The sequence below is a fragment of the Miscanthus floridulus genome, chromosome 6 (genome assembly GCF_019320115.1).
Source record: "Miscanthus floridulus cultivar M001 chromosome 6, ASM1932011v1, whole genome shotgun sequence".
NCBI lineage: Eukaryota > Viridiplantae > Streptophyta > Magnoliopsida > Poales > Poaceae > Miscanthus > Miscanthus floridulus.
In genome coordinates, this window is record NC_089585.1 from 76,953,733 (window position 1) to 76,968,309 (window position 14,577).

General features: G+C 42.9%; 1 long non-coding RNA gene across 1 annotated transcript; it reads left to right on the top strand.

Annotated features, from left to right (window-relative positions):
* The first annotated feature begins 4,182 nt into the window (after window positions 1–4,182).
* LOC136461452 (uncharacterized) lies at window positions 4,183–4,666 on the top strand. Its single transcript, XR_010760331.1, has 3 exons — window positions 4,183–4,312; window positions 4,402–4,482; window positions 4,575–4,666. It is a non-coding gene; the product is annotated as an uncharacterized lncRNA (long non-coding RNA).
* The last annotated feature ends 9,911 nt before the right edge of the window (window positions 4,667–14,577 follow it).

Below are 14,577 nucleotides of genomic sequence, written 5' to 3' on the forward strand. Positions count from 1 at the left end.
AGAAAGAAGGAAGAAGAGGCACACCGGCTCCAGAGGTTGGAGGAAGCGGTGCGTGAAGCACAGGAGCGGGAAAAAAACCTTGAAGCGAGAATGCAGGAGGAAATCAAAAGGCAAGTGCAAATAGCAGTGAGTGCAAGCAAGCAGGCATCAGAGCCAGGAATCAACATTAGCCAATCTGTTCAGTTGAAAAGCAGCTGCGCTTCCACGGAGATACCAAATCAAGGGGACACAGGACTGCGCTTCCCTGTGGATGACGTCACTGAACCTTGTACAACGTGTGAGCTACACATTCCGAAGGAGAATTCCACAATCAAGGTGGCTATCGGTCTTGTTAATCCTATCGACCGAACCAAGACACCAAGGATTCATGGGAATATAATCCAAGAAGGATATGCCACCATCTCGGTAGATAAAGCTGAAAAAGGTTTTAGTGATTTGCCTCTTGACATTCCTGGAGGTGATGGCGAGAAGACTCTAGGAGAAGCGGAGAAGACATTCATTCTATGGCGCAAGCGCTACATCATCATTCTAGGGATGTCGGCTCCACCTCCTTCTGAACTACCTCACCATAGGTACGTGCGGATGAAAACACTACATCATTAATTTGTATTGGCTTAAATAATTAACAGTCTGCTCATAATAATATGTCATTCCTTTTTTTGTAGCAGATCCTCCCCCAACCTAAATCCAATTGTTCAATCGCCAGATCATCATAGTGCTCTGTACGATGACATTGTGTTGGAAGACGAGGCTGCATCCACACCCTCTCCAAGGAGGTCTCCAACGCCACAGCCGCCACCTCCAAGGAGGTCTCCAACGCCGCTGCCAACACCTCCAAGGAGGTCTCCAACGCCGCTGCCAACACCTCCAAGGAGGTCTCCAACGCCTCCCCCGCCCCCGCCTACCAAGAAGCCTAGCAAGAGGCCAGCCCCTCAAACGAAGAATCAGTCCCCGCCTGCAAAGAAAGCCACCGTGAAACCAAGGGCTATTCCCAAAATAATATCTGAAGAGAAGGAAGAAGGAACTGATGCATATAAAAAAGACATGTCTAGATTCTATGACAAACTTAAAATGAATCAAGAAGCAAGGAGAAACCCAGAGAAACCGTACTTCTTCGTAGCTCCGGATATTTTAAGAAAAAAGGTGACTTCTTACCAGCATCAACAGCGGGAATCTCGTAAGCCGTCCAAATCAACGTTATCAGACTATGACCGCACTCTCACCAAGTCAATTGAGGCGGCACAGAAAAAGAAGCGGGCAGGGAAAGGAGTTGCCCAACTCGGACAACAAGCGCACCAATCAATCCCCCCGCTAGTTGTTGGTAATGAATATGGTTCGAATTTAGGATTAATGCATCAGGCAAACATACCTCCGGATGTCGATTTGGATCACCTTGGTGAATTTCTTGATGAGACTGGTCTCGACCTTTACCAGATGTTTGGTGATGGAAACATTGAGAGTGCGGCGGAGGTTGATATTTGGAAGAAAAAATTTGTACTAGGCCAGAGTCTATACAACCCTCAAGCCTTATCTGATCTGGGGACGCAAATGTACCTGCTAAACAAGTGGTACATGCAGGCGTCTACCAGTGGAGACTTCTGCGTTGGTGTCAGAATTAGAGACGAACATTGGTTCCGTGGCGATGATGTTATGTATGTTGACTTTGCAGAATTTCATCAACTATGCCACCTTACCTCTCTGGACAAAGTTATCATTAGCTGCTATTGCCTGTAAGTAATAATTCTTTCGATCTATTATTAAACTCATCATATGTGTGTATATGCATATAAATTATCCTAACAAGTACTATATATATGCAGATTTACAATGACAGAGCTCAGAAAGGAAGGCTGCAATGAAATTGGTTTTGTTGATCCCCATATAGTATTCAAAGACCCAATTACTCCAATGACTAATTGGAAGTCTGAGTCAGAGAGTAACCTCATGAACTTCTTAGTGAACCAACGCCACAAGAAGGATATACTCTTTCCCTATAACTTCAAGTGAGTGTTAATCATGTCGATCATAGCCTTAATGGCTCATATGTTGATTCTAGTTAATTAATGAGTGTTATGCGTTATATCCTATAAACACATGCAGCAATCACTGGATATTGATGGACATCGATCTGGTGAAAAGTCACTTGATAATCTATGACTCGATGAGAAAACCACAACAAGACTACCAAGATATGATAGATATTATCCAGAGGTAATTTCGGGATCTCTAGCAACTATATATACACACAAACATGATGATTAACTATATCTGATGACGTGGCAAATTTTTTATTGGGCAGTGTTTGGAAAACCTTTATTGAGAAGCAACACATGGAAAAATGCAAAGCGCCACTGAATGTAATCCCATTGAAAGTAAGTCCCCTGAATCGCATCATCTTTATTAATTAAACATATAGCTTTCACCGGATCACCAGATTGGATGACAAATCTTTTTCTCGTAAAGTGGTGTCTGAGGCAGGAACAGGGGAACAACTACTGTGGTTACTATGTTTGCAAGTTTATCAAGGTGCTCTCCCAAAGAACTCCTACAGAGAGACTCAAAGTACGTTAAAAATACACTATATATTCATTTAATTATTATTATTGATTGTGTTACTATGTCTTTATATATATATATATGTACATATATTAATTTATTTTCCTTTAATTCAAACCTGTAGACTCGATGGTTGGAGGAAAAGGTCATACGGCAAGACCAAATCAAAGCAATTCAAGAGTCTATAGCCGGATTTTTTAATGAGCAGGTCATCGATTCCAAGGGCGAGTTCTACTTCGACCCAACACTGCCATTGAAGCCAAGCTAGAGGATGAGAAGAAACTTGTTATGTCACAACAACTATAATGCAATCTTTTGTAATATATGCACATGAAATAATATAATGTAAAATACACATATGCATGCATGCATGTAAATATATATATGATGCATGCATATATATATATATATATATATATATATATATATATATATATATATATATATATATATTTCTATGCTTGAATTGTGTGATTTAATACGTTCATTGTGCTTGAACCGAAACATACTATATGCGCATATAAATGTATAATTAGCAGCGTACAATACGACTTCGAAAACCTATTTTGAAAAGAAAACAAAAAAATGAAAAGGAAAGAAAAAAGAAAAAAAACCTTTAGTCCCGGTTCGTATTACCAACCGGGACTAAAGGTGCCGGCCATCGTGGCATGTCAGGAGGCACCTTTAGTCCCGGTTGGTGTTACCCACCGGGACTAAAGGTCCTCCTTTAGTCCCGGTTCCTGACCCGGGACTAAAGGACCCCCCCTTTAGTCCCGGATGCTTGCTCCCGGGTGGGGAACCGGGACTAGAGGGGGTTCCCCACCGGGAGTAAAGCTCGGTTCTCTACCAGTGCCACTCGGCATGCAGTGGCGGCAGCAGGAGTGTCCAGGCCCGACGCCGAGGCACATAGGATGCACGGCGGCGCTAGGTGCTCTTAGGCTCTGTGTCGCGCGTGGTTTGCCACTCCCCTCCCGCTATCGGCTGATGGCCGCTTGGCGGGCGGCCCTGCTAGCTGCTCTTGTGCGCGACTTCGCTTAGCGCTTTGCGTGGCCGGTGGTTCCCAATGCCGACCCTAGGGCAGGGCGAGCAGCCGGGGTAGACGCCCCAGGCCCCAAATGTCTTGGCACCATCTCAAGTATACGCTAGTGTATAAAAGTTCACACATATTATATTACTACTATACGTCATATGCAGAACTGCTCGGCACATGTAGGACCCAATTATCAGTTAGTAGATTTATTTTGAAATGACAATTGCACATTATATTTCCTTTTGTTTTGAATCTTTCAATATACTGCTTTATTGATTTGTAACTACATATATTATACACGCAGTGCACCAAAGACTGTAGAGATTTGGACATTATATTTCCAATGCAAGGGGAAGGATCGAGAAAATGAATTTGTTGATGTGCAGTTAGACAAAGCTGATGTCACATTTTAACTTGGCATGTTTTAAAGAACAGCTTGGGTACGGACCTAGGGACTTCATGTACTACAAGATGTGTTGTGGCAGGGATGTAGCAAAACTTGAAGCCATGGGTTATACACGAGATGCAGATACAGTGCTACGTATGAATGAGGCTGAGATCAGGTTAGTACCGTTGAAGGAGCAGGAACATGAGGTAGATGTCGCCATAATACCAATTAAGCAACCAAGGGAGAAGGGAAACAATGATGACACAAGTACACTTGAAAAACATTGATGCCTACAAAGCTGTGGCTAAAAAAGCTGCAATCAAAGGATCCAAAGAATGGTATGATTGTTCAATGATTCACTCATGCAAATTGTTATAACAAAGTGTTGCTCTAACAAGTGGTATTGTATTTTCATCATCACTCGTAGATTTAAGGGATGCCTTTAGGGATGAAACCATCAAAACATACAAGGAATGGCTAAGGCATACAGGCTGTCGTCGACACATGCGTAATTAAATATCTTTATTAATTTAAACATGTTTACTATTCTGCAAACAATAAAATAATTGTTAACATGTGTTGATTGCATTTTTTTTGTAGTATCATTATTGGAAGAAAATACAAATGATGATGACATAACTGAAGGGGAGCAAAATGATAGGCCGAGTCATGCTAGGAAACCAATAAATCTCGGAGATGGTATGTGCTGGTCCTTCCATTTTATATTTTATATTAAAAGCTCCTTTGCTGATCATGGATGTTCCATTATTTGTTAATGTTCAATTAGGAGAAAGTTCCAAAAAACATCGAAGAGGATGTCTCAAAGGTCTGACAGTAACCAACAAGAGAATTAGGAATCGGACTCAGAAATTAAAAATCGAATTTAATCCTAATCCTAGGCTGGGTGGCCCGATTTGTGAGAACCGTCGATCGTTCGTGGATGAGGTGGTAACGTTTACCGGGGAAAAGGCTCCAGTTATAGGAGTGAAAACATGGAAGGATGTGCACCCAACAGTCAAAAAGTCAATAGCAGATGACATACTGGTATGACACTATCTTTTTTTGTCCATATGTCTTGTTGTCACTAGCTGAAATTTTGTATTATATTTGTCTTTGCATTGGAACAGCTTAACTAGGACTTACAGAATGTTGAAGAACCTAAAGAAATGATATGGGCCATTACCAAGGAGAGGTACAAAGGATGGCGTGCTGCATTTAGTGCTACATAGAGGGCTTACCGCACTATCGCTGAAAGAATGAAACATAAGCCTGAAGATTTGGATAATGTTGAGTGGTACTACTTGATCCAGTACTTTGGAAGTGAGAAATTCTAGGTTTGTAAAATGGTTAATTATCCTTTTCTTTTTACAAATGATCAATTCAGTGTTTTAATCACATCATTTGTAAACCATTTATAGAAGAAGAGCACCAAGAACACTGAAAACCGTAAGAAGCAAAAGACACATCATCTCATGGGATCCTGTCGATGTTTTACCACCGGCAACCCGTCACGGGGTACCCGGGACAGTGATTTGTTCGGAGGGGTATTGGCGTTTGCAGGAACTCGATGGTAAACGCAGGGAGACAATGATTTATACTGGTTCGGCACGCCGGAAAGTCACGGCGCCCTACGTCCAGTCTGGTGTGGATAGTATATTGCGCCCTGCGCTATTTGTTGTGTTGCGAGGTATGTTGTGGTTATGTCTGTCGCTTATGTGTGTCTTTCCCGATCTAGGGACCCCTGCCCTCCTTTATATAGTCCAGGAGAGGCGGGAGTCCTAGTCGGTTACAAAGTAGAGATCCTAGTAGGATTACGTGTAACTAGTTCTAGTAGGATCACATGTAGGGAATCCTAGTTGGACTAGGTCTTCTTCTCTCTTCTCCGTGGGAAACCCCATGGGTCCCGTATCGACAAGCCCCCGAGCATCTCATGGATGAGCTTCGGAAGCCTTCTTGTTCTTCTTGGTCTTCGTTGAGTTGTTGTAAATCCGTTCGAGGTTCTTCTTGAAGTGAAACCTTGAGATGGTCTTCTTTGTCTTTTCTTTGGCTGATGTGCACTTTTGGATAAAAGTGCACTCAGTGAGTGTAGCCTCCGAGCCTCTTGCTTGTTGGGACAAGAAGCCAGAGGGTCCCTTTAGTCTTCTTGGTTGCTCCGAGTTCTTTTTCGGTGGGTGCAATTTTTCGTAAAAATTGCACTCACTGAGTGTAGCCCCCGAGCCTCTTGCTTTTGCTTGCAAAAGTTGGAGGGTCCAGATTCTTGTCTTCAAAATTTTTTTGGGGTTATGTATCCCGCAGCCCCCGAGCCTTCTCCGAGTACTTTTCTTTAGAATAGAAATCGGATGAAGGGTCTTGATGTGTTGTTTTTGTTATAGTCTTGAGTACTTGTATTCTTGGTCTTTCATCCTTGAATTCGAGCCCCCGAGCGTAGTTGAAGCGAATGCCGAGCCCCCGAGCTTAGTTTTTTGACTAAGCCGTGATGCTCTTCCGAGTTGTTTTTTATTCAACGAGGTCGTTTCTAGACTTCTCTGGTTCTTGATGTCCCTCTTCCAGGTTATTTGCACTTTGTCTAGGTTCTTTCTGAATTTATATGTACCTCATCCGGGTTGTTTTTTTTATCAATCCGGGTTCTTTCTGAAATGTTCTTCCAGGTTGTTTTTGATTCATCCGGGTTCTTTCTGATCTTGTCTTGGTTCTTGCCGCACCTCTTCCAGGTTGTTTGCACTTCGTCCAGGTCCTTTCTGAACTTGTATGTACCTCATCCGGGTTGTTTTCTGATCAATCCGGGTTCTTTCTGAATTTGTCTTGGTACTTGCAGCACCTCTTCGGGGTTGTTTGCGTTTTGTCCAGGTTCTTTCTGAACTTGTATGTACCTCATCCGGGTTGTTTTTTGATCAATCCGGGTTCTTTCTGAATTTGTCTTGGTACTTGCAGCACCTCTTCGGGGTTGTTTGCGCTTCGTCTAGGTTCTTTCTGAACTTGTATGTACCTCATCCGGGTTGTTTTCTGATCAATCCAGGTTCTTTTGTGAATTTGTCTTGGTACTTGCAGCACCTCTTCGGGGTTGTTTGCGCTTCGTCCAGGTTCTTTCTGAATTTGTATGTACCTCATCCGGGTTGTTTTCTGATCAATCTGGGTTGTTTCTGGACTAGCTCTCAGGAGCGTGTTTTCCTGATCTTATGGTACCGATGTAGCTCCCCTACATGTTAAACATAAAAATATGTTGTAAATGACATTCCGGATATGAAGTGGGGAGCATGTCCCATATTTGAATAATCAATCAGGGGCGGCCCCTGCATTATGAAATGCATATAAACTTTTTGCGTCTTGCTTTTGCTAGGCCATGCAAATTCCTCAGGTAGTGTCCTGTTACGTTTAAGCACTTGAATCTCTAGCGTATGGTTTAGAGGTTCATGACGTGACCATGTGAGCCTGGCACTCGGTTCGTGACCGTCCATGTGAGTAGACAAGCTTCACGGATTAAGGCGTGTTGTACCTGAGGAATTTGGCGACTGTTAAGAGAAGACCTAGAGCACTATGTTTGCTCGCATGATGATTTTTTGTGTCTTCCCTTGCTAGGTCAGTTAATTTTCTAGGTAGTAGCCTGTTACGTTTAAGCACTTGAATCTCGCGTATGGTTCAGAGGTTCATTGACGTGACCACCCGTATGGTTCAGAGGTTCTTTGACGTGACCATCCGTATGGTTTAGAGGTTCATTGACGTGACCATCCAATCCAGAAAACAAGCTTCATGAATTAAGGCTTACTGTCCGAGTAAATTAACAGCCGTTAAGGGGAGGTGATATGGCCACAGAGGCATACGAATAATATCCGAAATGTATTTTAAAAATTAAAAGCGTCACTTAGCTTGGTTCATGGCCGAGTTGTGATCGGCGCGTCGTAGTAGCCGATGTTGGTGAAGTAAATCAGCCAGCTGATTGGCTCGTCGAGCATCCAAAACGTATCGCCGAGTACTCGAAAAGCCGTCATCAAGTACCCAGAAGCCATTGTCGAGTACCCGAAACCTCATGCACTCGGACGGAGTTGATGTAGTCGCCGATGTAGTCGGACAATCTTAAAGTAGCCGGACAACCTGAACAGTAGACGGACAGCTTGGACGGCTTGATGCAATCGAACGGGTACGCGGAGCCGTAGTGGAACAGGGGTAGTCGGCGCAGCAGAGTAGTCGGAGTAGCGGAGTAGTCGGTCACCGCAGCCAACTAGTCGGTTATTAGAGTCAGGCACCATCCAATAGTTGAACTCGGCGGTGTGAGACAGTTGCTTGTACGATCCGGTGCATATGTGCATGCAAATAGCTTCGATTGCTAGCTTGTTTGCGTCATCTGACATGCCTTAATGGTACGTGTATGCCTGATGCCCATATGCATGCACTCGAGCGTAGTTGATGCTGGCCGATCCAAATCTGGCTTTCTAAGAGATGCATTGGACTCGGATGGACTGCGGCGTGCTGTGCAGAGACTCTGGACCCACGGAGGCGACGGTTGCACAGGATACTATTCGGTACTGCCGTTGAGGCCTGGAACTCGAGCAGGATAGGGTCGTCGTCATCCCGCATGACTTCTGGCGTCCTGTTGCTAGTTGAGAGATGTGACGAGACATCGCATTCCCTAGGAGATTATCGTTGTTGTGATAATCCGAATTACCATGAACAACGCTGATGATGACCGTGAGAACGGCGAGTTGTCGACCAGGGCCGACGAGTGTTGCAACGAATCTTGATTTTGAGGTCCACCGAGCTCTCGAACGCAAAGCGCCGAGGTCCCCTACCTGGCGCGCCAGCTGTCGATGTTTTACCACCGGCAACCCGTCACGGGGTACCCGGGACGGTGATTTGTTCGGAGGGGTATCGGCGTTTGCAGGAACTCGATGGTAAACGCAGGGAGACAATGATTTATATTGGTTCGGCACGCCGGAAAGTCACGGCGCCCTACGTCTGTCGATGTTTTACCACCGGCAACCCGTCACGGGGTACCCGGGACGGTGATTTGTTCGGAGGGGTATCGGCGTTTGCAGGAACTCGATGGTAAACGCAGGGAGACAATGATTTATACTGGTTCGGCACGCCGGAAAGTCACGGCGCCCTACGTCTAGTCTGGTGTGGATAGTATATTGTACCCTACGCTATTTGTTGTGTTGAGAGGTATGTTGTGGTTATGTCTGTCGCTTATGTGTGTCTTTCCCGATCTAGGGACCCCTGCCCTCCTTTATATAGTCCAGGAGAGGCGGGAGTCCTAGTCGGTTACAAAGTAGAGATCCTAGTAGGATTACGTGTAACTAGTTCTAGTAGGATCACATGTAGGGAATCCTAGTTGGACTAGGTCTTCTTCTCTCTTCTCCGTGGGAAACCCCATGGGTCCCGTATCGACAGATCCAAACCATTTTCCCAAATAAGCTATGATCAGGTAATTGACAAGGTTTATTGACTTAGTTATTTTTTTACAACAGTCAATATCTCATACTACATGTGTTGCCATCTCAGAGAGACCCGACAACCGGTGAGGAGCCTGCTGATTTGGATCTTTGGATGGCTACTCACACCAAGGGAGGGGAATGGTCAAACCCAGATACAAAGAAAGTATATGTGAGTGATAAATATATATATATTGTTCTGACTTTACAATTGGTTCATGCTTCATAAAATTTTGGAACACTTCTAATTTTAATCCTTCTAATGTGTTAATTTTGTTTCGCTTAGGACAATGCTTGTGTCAAAATTTATGAGGCAGGATTATTGAAAGATAAACTTCTTACAGTTGAAGAAGAAAATGCAATTTTCCAGAAACACTACAAAGAAACCACAGGAACCGAAACGTACAGATGTCATGGTCTTGGATATATGGCGAAATATCCAACACGAATGGCTCTATTGAATGAGAGAGAAGAGAATTTAGCCCGTAGGTCAGCTGCAGCCCTACAACACCGAGAGGAGGTTGAAGATGTAAAACAAAAATTTGCAAATGAAGTTGTTGCAAGGGAAAGAGATAAGGAAGAAAGTATCCAACAAATGCATGAACTTAGAGAAGAACTTCGTTTGCAAGTTGCACTGCTGCAGGTAGTAAATATATTATATGCTTGTCTTTTGTCGATTTTTCCCCTAATGTTGCTTGCCTTTTATATCATGCAGGCTAACCTAGGAACCACCACCTGTTCATAGCCTCCAAATAGCGCAACTGTGGGCATGAATGACATCACACCACCACGTATAGAAGATGAAGAACAAGAGGTAATAAAAATGCAGCATGTCAACATACCAAATGCATGCCCTTGCAATACACCAAATGAATGATTAGAATATGCCCCCAAAGTAATGTCTCTGCAGATTGGTTTACTGTAGCATGCAGTTCTCTGGGATGAGCCCATGTCGGTTGAAGATTGCTTTACTTTCGGCGTATAGTAATTATAAGTATTTGAAAACAACATATTATTATTTCTATTGAATACAATTTTGTAGGAAACTCATAACTTTTGCCTCTTGCATAGATCAACAATATTGCAAATTAATTACTAAGTAGTATATATCAGCAATGCTGCAAATTCAGAAGTTTTGCCTGTTGCATTTAGAGATTCTGCTACAGTTGTCATTCAACATCATTTTTTTTTTGCATTTGAACATATGTGTATTAATGCACAGTGTTGTTATTATTTTATATGTTGGCAGGTTCTACTGGCAAACGTGATGACCATAGTAAAAGAAGTTGATCCACCTACTCTCGCACCACAGCTAATACTACTTTAACAAGAAATATTTTTTCAACAGACACCAGCAACCTAGCAGCAGGTTTAAATTCATCACAAGAACCGATATGGCCTTCCGCAAAAACTCGCCCTCAAAAGAAAAAGCTACAGGTATGAATGGCTATATGTGAAATCTGTTTGTTCATTTTAATCAAATTCTGTGCCGCATATTGGAAATGGTAGGTGAGTCGTATATGCTATATATATTGTTAGCAATACTTTGAGTTTCAGACTCATTATGATCCTGCCTAATCATGAAAAAACTGCTACTATACATTGACTAATTATGTTACGGCTTATAAAATGTAGGCAAGCTAGGAGAGCCAAAATAATTAAAGTACTATGGAATATGCCTGCGAGCGTGCTTGTGCTAATGGAACATCATGAGATGAATAAGTGAAGCAGTACTTCGAGTGAATGCAGATCAATTTGTTTTTTTATTGCAAGCATAGTTTAAGACTTGTAACTTGAGAGGATATTTTGGTTATTGCAAACATATTTATTCTGTTCAGACATAAATTTCTAGTTATTGAATTATTGATTTCATATATGTGTGTTGATGATTGAATTTTTTTCTTTAATTCTGTTATATTTGTGTTGCAAATATATACAAATGTCAAGCGACATAGGCGTACACAACAAAAATCCCCTCATTGCAATAAACTGATATGCATTAATTGTTGTTTGTCACAATAGACAATATTGCAACGTAGGTTGTGCGATGCCATAAGACTTAGTAACCACAACAATGTGTCGTTGCAATACCACTTATGTGCAACCAAAAATTTGCATGGCAACATAAGTTATTGCAAGGAAACATTGTTCGTCGCAATTACGGATATAGCCACCAAATGATTTTTGTTGCAGAAGATTTTATTGCAATGGAACATAGTGCATGGCAATTAGTTCTATTCCCACGAAGCAATGGCGTTGCAATATTGTCCCGTTCTTGCAACATAATGTTTGGTGGCAATATAGTCTATTGCCACAATGTGTGTCGTGGCAACAATTACTAATTCAACAATGCTATTGGTTGCAATATCTCCTATTGCTACTATATCATGAGTGGCATTTGTTTTTTGTGCTCGTTGCGAAAGTCAAAGCATCGCAACACAACAAAATTGAGTCACAATAACATGCAACATATATAAATGCCATGACTCACAACGAAACCAACTTCGAAGCATTTGTTATGTATTGCAACCAAAACACCCATATTGCAACCATTCTTAGGCGTGGCTTTAGGGTAAAAACCTTGTAGTGGTTGTTGCAAGTTCAACAAAATTTATTAGATACATGCAAACAAGACGAGTTGGGTTTACCACAGATCAAAGCCACTCATGACTACTGATACTGCAAACAAATGCACATAGATCGCTACGACACTCAAAACTATGGAAGACACGTTTTCTATCCGACGCATTCAAATATATGGTGGAAGGACTTTCTTACGTGCACAATAGAATTTCAACACCTATGGCTACTCTGTTCTGCATTTAGGCCAGGCTTGCTCCTCTCAAAGAAACATTGCGCGGTTGTCGATAGCGATGTGATGAGTTGGGTTCAACACAGATCAAAGCCACTCTTGACTACTACTACCACTACTGATATGTTTTTGGTTCACCAAACCGAGGCACAAAGCAACCCTTGCGCGGTTGGATTGAGATATGTCCGGCCTGTTTAGGTTTACAATGCTCGGACCATCACATGCGCACAAAGATAATGGTTGTTGACGCTCGTTAACACCAATTATAAACTATCAACATAACCTGTATATATACTTAATTCCATCACCAATTATAGGGTTTGATTCTGACAAGTTCTACGAGTTTTGGTGCTCTCACTTGTCTCGTAGGATATTTAATTTTTCACAGAACAAAATTATCTCAAATGGTGAACTGGAGTGCAGCATTGCGAAGAGCTCGTTGAGATGATCAAAATGGATATATTATTTGCTATATTTAGAGCTTGGAATGAAAAGATATAAATTTTGCAAATAAAAGAAAAACTCCACATCATGAGTTGCGGGATTAATTGGGCCCAATTCAGAATTTGGCCCAAAAAGGCCATGTGTATTTTAATGAGATATGATGGAAAGTTTAGTACCAATGAGGCTAACTAAGAGGGGGAGGGTGCCAAGCGCCCCCATATATAGCAGCCCCTACCCCACTCCCCAGAGCCATCCTGAAATCCTAATTTATATCCTCATCTTAGGATCAGGGCATCAAGAGAGATTAGTCCTCTAGTTAGGATATATTCTTGTACACAATAGAGAGAGAGAGAGAGAGAGTAAGAGAAGCGTTTGGAGATAGTGCCGGCCTATCGATGCTACCTCTATGGCTTGTACTTTGGTGGATCTAGGCTTCTCCAAGTCTATATTTGAGATACTTCTGATAATTAATTTCTATTTAAAATAAGTTTTGTGCTCTTTTGTTTATGGGTTCACAATTCTTTTGAGTGCTATAGTCCTTGTTAGGCCTCTGGATTAGTGTAACGCCCTAGGTGTTAAGCGTGCATTTAACCTTGACATTGCATGATCACAATCATCATTGAGCATTCATGAGCATAAGCATATCATGTATTCTATCTATGTTGGCTTATATTGCATGTATTGTTACTTAATTGCCTTACTTGTGTTAGGGTTTCCTTGTAACCAATGTATGAAATGTGTGTGGAACCTTGGGAATACCTTTAAAATGTTTAGAATGTCATAAGGAACAACTTTGGTATTCATGACTAAGGCTAGTTTAGTCTCTAAGTCCTAGTTATGGTGTATGACATCAAATTTAAGTTGTATGTTTGACCTAGTTTGAACTATGTCATAGAGTCTTTACATGGAAAAGCACCCTTAAGCAAAGTTGTAGTATTTGAGTAGAGCAACAACTTTTATTTTTGGGCCATGAGCTAATTCAGAGCATAGCTTGGTCTTTTTGAGCTCACAAAAATAAAAAAAAACACAATTTTCAACACTTAGAAAATTTTCTAAGTCCTTTAGGATTTTCAGTTTGATTGGCCCAACTTTGGGATGATTTTACTTACTAACAATTGAGAATTAGGCCTTGATCTTTTAAGAGAAGTTGAAGATGGTATGTAGGGCTACGAATTTGGTTAAGGAAGATTTCATTGATGATCCATGGATTAGGAGATTAAGGACCTCAAAAACACACTGTCAGGCTCGGGTCGCAGGCCTAATGGCCAAAATCGGCCTGGCCATCATGGCCGACCGCCGTTAGACTCTGGCCGCCGCATGGAGGCTACGCGTCGCCGATGTCCTGCCCAGTCAGGCCACGTCGAGCCTCAAGATGCCACTTCACGCCCGCACTCGCCCGCTCTCTCCAGTGCATTCATTTCCTTCCCTTACTTCCTCCTTCGCTCTTGCCTCCGTCCGCAGCAGCCACCGCAACACTGAGCTCATCGCCGTCGCCATTGCCGGCCCCTAGCTCGCACCGCATCACTCCTCCGCCACCGCAGCAGCTTCGTCGTGAACCCACCGCATCACCGCAACCGCATTACTTGCTAGCCACGCTCAGCCACACCATCGTTTCACCACCGTGTCCCATCGCAGTGGCCGGGCCGTCTCTGACCGTCGCGGGTCACGCTAGTAGGTGCGCTAGCATCGTCGTAGACTATAGAATCTTGGCCGAACCCTAGATTGAGCCATCATGGCTAGCTCTGGTGCCTCGCCGTTGACCCGCTCTGCCGCACCGCCATGAATGCCACCGTCGTTGTTAGCTCTGACAATAGATCCTACTAGCTAGCTCATTATGTGCGGGGAGGTCATGGGGATTACTGTAGTGCCGGTGCCATCGTTGGAGAAGCTCGCCGTTGGTGAACTCCGGCCATCCTGCGCC